This window comes from Phocoena sinus, chromosome 2 (assembly GCF_008692025.1).
Source record: "Phocoena sinus isolate mPhoSin1 chromosome 2, mPhoSin1.pri, whole genome shotgun sequence".
Taxonomy (NCBI): domain Eukaryota; kingdom Metazoa; phylum Chordata; class Mammalia; order Artiodactyla; family Phocoenidae; genus Phocoena; species Phocoena sinus.
This window is the reverse complement of record NC_045764.1, coordinates 50259585-50268072: the sequence shown is the minus strand read 5'-3', so window position 1 is coordinate 50268072 and position 8488 is coordinate 50259585.

Below are 8488 nucleotides of genomic sequence, written 5' to 3'. Positions count from 1 at the left end.
ACAGTTTGTTGCATGATGTTAAAAAAATAAGCCTCCTTAAAAAAAAAAATCCCACATCATTACAATCCCACACCAACTTGCAGAGATGACACTTTCCTTAAGTTTGAACACAATAAGGGTAAGGCAATTAAAAATGTAGCAATAAAATAAACATCAGCCTAGTACTCCTACCCAGCAAAATGAAAAACTGGGGGAAGGGGGCATATAAATTAGAGGTTCTATTTAAAATAAATTATATTCATTCTGATCCCATGTTCTCTCCTGTGTCATATGGGTGGTGGTCAGTTTCAGAAATCCCTCCTGAAGAAAGTTCCTTTTGATTGCTCATTGGAATTGCATCACAGGTGGGTAAGTTTGCCCTGCATGGTTTTCTCTCAGGAACGCTTCTTATGCCCAGTGGCTGGCCCCATACCTTTCTGCTCACTCTTAAGCAAGGTTTAAGTTATAGATCAAAAGCATCCATGCCCAGACATAGCCAACATTTTAATTGTCATTCAAAGCTCAGACTTCTCCCCTTCAGGCAGCTGAAGACAGAGTGGTCACATGTCAAGGATTGCCTAGAACAGTCCCAGCTTATGTCTGTTGTCCTGACATCTTGTCCTTGTTAGTATCTCTCCCGGATTTCCCATTTTTAAATAAAGAATTATTATTAATATTTGCATGAAGATAAGTGGCATTGGTAGATCTCTATTGGTCCTTTTTAGTTCTTTTAACATCTCTACTAGAAGCATCCAAGACTCTTGCACAATGAGTAGAGCTCTCACTTCAACATAATGTGAAAACTAAAAGTTTAATGAAACTCTCTTTTCCCAACCCTTCCAGACTCAACATAACCAACACCTCCCTTTCAGGGACAGCATGAAGGGTGGTAGCTAATAGAACAGTGTGCTCACACACAAGCATTTGGGAACAGCCAGCTCCTTCCATTAACTATTTGAAATGGGAAAATAATCAATGCAGCTGGGCCGACCAGCCACTTGGCCTATCAGCCAGCTATACCATGGTCTGGGGTAAGTCACAAAGCTGCCAGCCTTCCCTGGCAGAGTCAGCATAATGTGGGAAATCATAGGTTAGGTGTGAGAGAAGAAATATGTGCAGAAAATAGAAGTTGTGATCCTGCTAGAGAGCATTTAAAGAGTAATTTGGAAGTTTTTGCTGTGGTGGTTTTGTTACTTATTATATGGTATAAATCAACAACTATTATTAATTGGTAATGCTTTTTATTTGCAATAAAACATTTTAGCATCAGTGACCCCCAAAACAATGTAAATGTGTGTTTAATGACATGTTAAGTACTGAATTTTCATTCCTTAAGGAATTAGATGAATATATAACTTGCGAAAATATTTGTCGACATTTGCCAATCCACCAGGGGAGCTGCAGCAATATTATCGACCACATGAAAACCAAGAGACACCAATCTGCCAGAAGAGCACGAACATCTATTATGTTTAATGCATGCAGCTGCAGAAAGGGTTTTATAGATCACTCTGTGAAGCATGATTTTTATTTAGATCAAATGTCTTTCTTATAGATTAATTTTGCTTATTTTTGATCCCACATTTTCTTGTGCACATGTGAAAAGTAAAACCATGGCCGTTAATGCATTGGCTCCTTTGGCAGCAGAAGAATTTTTGCAAACAGTCAAGTGATGCCTGATTTATATCAGTGACATCAGATGCTTCAAACAGAAAACCAGTTAACTCTAATGATAATTTAATATTTTCATCCAATGCATGGAATCAAAGTCCAGTTTTTTTTTATTGGTAAAGATTTTATTGGTAAAATCAAAAAGATTGCTAACACACTGTGGTGGTAATCATGTGAGGAAGAGGCACACTTGAACATTGCTATTTGGATATGATAGATGTACAATCTCTATTTAAACAATAAATACCACTTAAAATGTAATATTTACATTTTTGGTACAGAAATTACATTGATAAATATTTCCCTTATAGATAGGCTCTATAGGAAATAATACTTTATTAAGTGTTATTCGTTGCAAAATTTTTCTATGATTACAAAATTCTAGGACAAAGTTAAATACCCATTAAAATAAACTGGTTTAATAAATTTTGGTACATCCATTTAGCGCGATACTTGCAACCACTTACAAAAAATGAGACAGCTCTTTATGTACTGATATGCAACAATCTGCAAGATACTTTTTAAATTAAAATATAAAGAAACAGGACTATTGTTTATAGTTATGCAACTATAACTTAGCATATCAAAGTCCAGTTTTTGGAGGTTCACTCTGTCAACATTGAAACACTTTTATAGATCTAAATCAGAAGTTCAACACTGAAGATGAAATTATTTCTTTTTTACAGTGATAATAGGATTACAAATTTTGGTGGAGCATAGAACTGTGGTTAAAACATTGTTATCTCTAAATTAGGAATTTTCTGGAGCAGAAATGTATTTGGAATTGATTGTAATGCACAGGTAATTTGTCATCACATCTAAACAAGCTGACACATTTTATTTTCAAAATGGAAGTGTTGGTTATCTATTTATCTAGCTAGCTAGCTAGCTAGCTATTAGAAGTTGAGCTACAAAATTTTTGCAACTGAGATGATGTTGAATACAAACACATACGTCAACATGGCAGTACTTATTTAGGCTTTTGCTTTCTTTTGGCAGTTAGTCATGAATAAAATTTCAGACATGCTAAAGCCTTTAAAAATATTTTATAAATCAACAAAAATATTCTGTAATGGAATTAAACTTTCCCAAAGATGAGTCATCTAAATGTTGGTTGCATTTTTGGTTACACTTTTTTCCAAACAAATGATTCTAACAAGTCAGTTGGAAATATTCAACCAAGTATTCCAGGAATGAAGCAACAACAACAACAAAAAAATCAGTTTTTGAAGCTTTTTAGTGAATTGCAATGATTGAAAACAACGCTTAAAGCAGGAAGATATTACACTTTTTCTTCACAAAAGCAAGTGAGGCACAGTGAGACGCCACTTCATATCTACTAGGATGGCTATCATAGTAACAAATAAATAGAAAACAATGAGTGTTGGTGAAGATATGGAGAAATCAGAACCTTTGTACATTGGTGATAGCAATGTAAAATAGTGCAGCCGCAGTGGAAAACAGTTCGGCAGTTCCTTAAAAAATTAAATATAGAATTACCAGATGACCCAGAAATTCTACTCCTTGGTAAATACACAAAAGAATTGAAAACAGGTGTTCAGACAAACACTTGCACAGAAATGTTCATAGCAACACTATTCACAATAGCTAAAAGGTGTAAAATAACCCAAATGTCTATCAACAGCTGAATGGATAAACAAAATGCAGTATACCCATACAATGGAATATTATTCAGCCGTGAGAAGGGAATGAAGTACTGATACATGCTATAAGGTGGATGAACCTTGACGACATTATGCTAAGTGAAAGAAGCTAGAAACAACGGTCACACATTGTATGAAATATCCAGAACAGGTAAATCCATAGAGATAGAACGTAGTTAAATGGCTGTGGGGAGCTGGGGAGAGTGGGGTATGGGGAATGACTGCTTAATTGGCACAAGGTCTCTTTTTGAGGTGATGGAAATGTTTTAGAACTGGATAGAGATGGTGGTTGCACAACATTGTAAATGTAGTAAATATCACTGAACTGTACACTTTAAAACAGTGAATTTTATTTCAATTTTTAAAAAACGAGGAAGAACTGAACATATTAAACTAAATGGTTTATATGATTCGGGGAAGGGCTTCTATTTTTAAGTAGATGTTTAATATTATGTTTGATAACAGAAAGGAATATAATTGAAAAGACCTAAAATTTTGCAGCACTTAAGCTTGGTGAGACAGTAAAAGAGAATCATAGAGGTAATTTATTTGATTATTTTTGTCTTGTACAAATGGTTATCAAAGAAAGATTCTCTGAATGAATGCAAAATTATAATACCTGTGAAAATATTTTGGCTAAAATATTTGCACATTTCAAATCCTGAAAAAATAGAATACTCCATTTAACACTGTTTGCTCTGTGGTTGCCAGGTACCTTGGCTCCTGTAAAGAGGGTATTTTATCAATAAAATTAATACGATCTATAGAGAAAGCTCAATTGAAGATGTTGCCATTTCAAATTTATTGTTATAATAAATGCATAATAAAATGCATCTTTGAGGATGGTTTCAGTCAGTTTTACAGGGAAAAAAGGACGATATTGAAAAAATATGCTATTAGAACAAAGCTGAGAAACTGATAAGATGTTAATATGCACCAAGAGTAGTTATTCTGCTTATTTCTTTTTTTTTTTTTTTTTTTTTGCGGTACGCAGGCCTCTCACTGTTGTGGCCTCTCCCGTGGGGAGCACAGGCTCCGGACACGCAGGCTCAGCGGCCATGGCTCACGGGCCCAGCCGCTCCGCGGCATGTGGGATCTTCCCGGACCAGGGCACGAACCCATGTCCCCTGCGTTGGCAGGCAGATTCTCAACCACTGCGCCACCAGGGAAGCCCTGCTTATTTCTTAAAATTTCAGATAATCAACATAAATGAGTTTTTATATTTTTCTTTAATATATGTATGTACATGTATAATTTTGTTTTAGAGTAATAATCATATTTCAAAAATAGTTTTTGAATAGAACTATTTTTATAATATGATACCAATTAAGTATTCCAGTTTGGATGGTCAGTCACAGGGTCACCCAGGGAAGGCCTGGAAGACACATAAAGGAGAGGTGGTCCAATTCTGCTCCATCTCTTCCCGTCTTCCCTCCCACATTGTCTAAAGAAGGTGGAGAGAGAAGTAAGGGGACAAGAAAGTCTTTACTTGGCTGGATGTTTTGAGCTAACTTTTTCATGGGCACTTTCCAGGGCTCTTTGAAGATTCCCTACGTTGGGAACCTCCACTGAAGATCCCAATAGGTAGGCAACGCATATTCTTTGGCAACCACTGCCCACCTGGCCCCCCGCACCACCATTTTGTCCCTCTCGTTCTAGCTATTGGCATCCTGCTATTCTACCACGTTGTCCTGTTGGATTTAGAGCAGGACTTAAAATGGCTCCAGAAACAACATAAATGTCCACTGACGGGAACTAGTTAAATAACCTGTGGTACACAGGGGATTCTAAGTACTATGCAGTAGTAAAGAAGAATGAGGGAGACCGCAATATAGGCATATAGGGTAAACGTTAGGATTTACTGTTAAGTGAAAAAAGCAAGGTGGAGAACAGTGTTTAAGGGTTTAGGGGAGATATATATATATATATATATATATATATATATACACACACACACACACACACACACACATATATATAATTGCATTCGATTTCAAGAAGAAACAATAGGAGGATAAAGTAAAAGCAATTAAAACGGTTTTCTGTGGAAAAAGGGAATAAAGAGGGTCGAAGCATGATTATGAATGTACCTTGGCATATGGTTATGGTTTTGGATCATATGTTTACTTTACATAATTCAAAACAAAGTTAAATCAAAATGGTGAAAATCAGCCTCACAAAATTGAAAAACGAGTGGAAATGACTTGTATAACTGTATGTTGTGTGGTGGCATAAGCATCTAAAGACAAAAATTCCATAAGGAGACTTTAAAACACATAATTTTGACTGTATGGTGGTGATGGTTGCATCACCACTTAATGCCACTGAACTTAAAATAAAATGTTAAAATGGTAAGTTTTATGTTGTATATATTTTACCACCATAAAATACATTTTTTTTTTTAGAATTTTAGAAAGCGCAGAAAACTGAAAAAGGAGAAAATAAAGTATCCTTATTCCTACTAGTTAGAGAAAAAAATGTGTTTCTAACTCTGTCCACTGAAAAGGCCTGGAAGCAATGGCAAGCCAGTAGGAAGAGCACCCTTAGCTCTCAAACTGTGGTCTCTAACTAACATTTCTCACTAAAAGGAACCTGGGTTCCTAAGAGAAATAGCTGATTCTAGATCTCTTGCAATACTCAAAGATTAATGCAGTCATGTCAAAAGGACACAAGAGAAGTTTGAATGTGTTCCTGCTGGCCAAATTTAGGACAATTTTGCTTGAGAATAATAATGACCGTGGTTGATTGTAACATACTGAGTGAACACATATGAGTGAATAATAGAAGTCAATGAGTATGAGAAAAAGGAAGCAGCTCTTCCTTAAACAAAAGTGTCAGCTAGTAAACATAGAGGTGTAAAATTTTTAAATTGCCATTGTGCAAACTCTGGTGTAGCAATTGATTCACGCAAGGTCTTCAGTGGTGGTAAAACCATTAGAGGAAAAAATTTTAGGGAACTGGATATTTGCATGATGTCAAAGCAACACTCTGCAGGTTACTTACTTATTTCAAAGGAAAAAAGATATCTTCATAGTGAGAGTTCTGGAGGTGACCATCTTAAATGAATGATCAAGCTTAACAACACTTAGAGGAGAACAAACTGACATTTTCCCTGCCCTCTGGTATGATGCAGTTTGAAAAAAGGAAATGCTCAAGACATTCTTGCCAAAAAATAACAAAAATAAACAACAAAAAGCTAAGCTGAATATGATCAAACATCTAGACTTAACTTCTAGGTCATAGAAAACACAAGTTCAATGACATCACAAGGAAACAGATAAATTTACAATCTGGAATGTTCTAAAAAAAAAAAAAACCTGAATGCTTGAAAAAAAAAATCAGTGTCAGTGTCACCCAGCACTCATATATATTTTGGTCTCTAAATACCATTGCCAACTAAAAGGAAACAGAAATCTTTGGAGAATTGGCCAATCCCAGGTTGGGAGCAGGAAAGGCACAGGAAGAACCATACTTGTACCAGGGAGCAGGGAAGCTATCAAAGTCCATGAGGGGCACATGAAAAGAACTCAGGAACCACCTTGAAAAGGCTCCCACTGGCCAAAGTTGGGAAATTTTGAGCAATTAGAAGAATAAAGCTGCAATGAAAGGAAACACGCCAAATAAACTCAAAATCAATGAGCCCATGATAATATTTTTAAAAATAGTTAATCACTATTGGATTTTGCTAGACACCAACTCATGACTCTAAAATATGCTAAATAAAGGCAAAGGATCATGTATTTATACTGTCTTTCTTTTAACTTTTTCTGTCTTTTATAAAATTTATTTCACAGCTACTAAGTAGTCTGTAATGCTAACTTTTTCACAAGTGTATTCTAGCTAATAAATACAGAAGGAACGATGGAACTATCACCACTTTGCATTCCCTAGTGAATTAATGGACCTAGGCAATGAATGGCTACTATATCCACTAGGAGAAATGCTGATGGGGAACTTTGTAATCATGGATTAGCACCTGGCCACACTGATCAATCCTAGTATCAAAAAGAGATAACAGGTTGTAAGGAGCCCCTTGAAGTGATGTGACAGGAAGTACACAGCACCACCTCTTCAATGTTGTTCTTGCCAAAATATTGAGCCCAAATCTAATTAAGCCTTTAGATCTAACCACTAGTTTATGGAAAATACAGGGGACAGGAGAACATACTAAAACAACCTGGATGCAATCAGCAAAATCCAGAATGTGAGAAACTCTACAGACAAATCCCAGTTTCTTCAACAAAAAAGTAGCAATTAAAAACAACAGAGAGAAATGGGACTTACAGATTAAAAGAGTCTAGGAGACATATGCACCTAATGCAGTGTGTGGACATTGTTTGGATCCTGATTTAAACAAGGGGAAAAAACAGATAATTGGGTAATATTAAGGAAGGAGCGAGGGAGGAAGAGAGGGAGGAAGCAGGAGGTTTTGAACACGTTCCTCAAGCATATTCTTCTGTAGAGATGTGCTATACCAAACAGCGCTCCCTGAGCTACTCAAGACACAGTTTGAAACCCTGAGGGGTCTCTGGGAAGGATGTGGCTGGGTGGGCTTGAGGAACACCAGGACCCACCTTAAGCACACGAGCTCCTGCCTCCCCATGCTCCACCCCAACCCAGGCAACAGGAATCATTCCAGTGCCAAACCTCAGCCCCCAAATCATTTCCCTCACAGAATCCAAAGGAGCTACCCCAAAGCCTTAGTTTCAGGAGCTGTCACTTACAGGAGCTCCTTCCAAGACCCTGAGGAAAGGGGGGCCCTACAGTGTGGTCCTGTGGTCATAGAGTTTTGTAAAATTTACAAACCAAGAGTTAAACCACACATGGATCAGACCCCCGTCTCTCTCCATTCCAAATCTACCTCCCTCACACTTTCCCTCCTGCTGGCGCTGGAATGAACATGGGGAACCTGAGTGGGGAAAGACTTTTAGTTTGGGTTTAGTGGGACATACATGTATAGTTGGTTATCAGTCATTTCGCCAGGTGTTCTCGTAGAGGAAGGGCTTCCAGGGATATGTCCACCTCCCACTCTGTTGATTTACCTGGCAGGCAGAGACCAGAAAGAGCGCGTCCTACAGCACCTGGCACCAAAAGTCTGTGGGTAGTGCAAGAGCAGCAAGGTCTCAAATGCACAGAAGGTCTGAAATGCACTAGAACCAGTCTGTGGAAAATTC